This window comes from Salvelinus namaycush, chromosome 3, assembly GCF_016432855.1.
Source record: "Salvelinus namaycush isolate Seneca chromosome 3, SaNama_1.0, whole genome shotgun sequence".
In the NCBI taxonomy this organism is placed as follows: domain Eukaryota; kingdom Metazoa; phylum Chordata; class Actinopteri; order Salmoniformes; family Salmonidae; genus Salvelinus; species Salvelinus namaycush.
The window spans coordinates 39527115-39527321 of record NC_052309.1 but is presented as its reverse complement, the minus strand read 5'-3'; positions in this window follow the sequence as shown (position 1 = coordinate 39527321).

The following is a 207-nucleotide window of genomic DNA, read 5'->3' as shown; positions in this document are numbered from 1 at the left end:
GTCGCTACAGCAACGACATTCGACTTGTGCACGGTTTCTTCAATTACAATTTCTTCACATAATTACATCTGTTTTCATGGGCTCGTGTTTTGAAGCCCTCTCGAGAAAAAACTGTTCATGTTGAAAATCCATGCTATTACAAACTTGCTTCCTCATATTATCGTTGCGATGCTGACCCGAGCACGAGCCACTGCAGCTAATAAGACT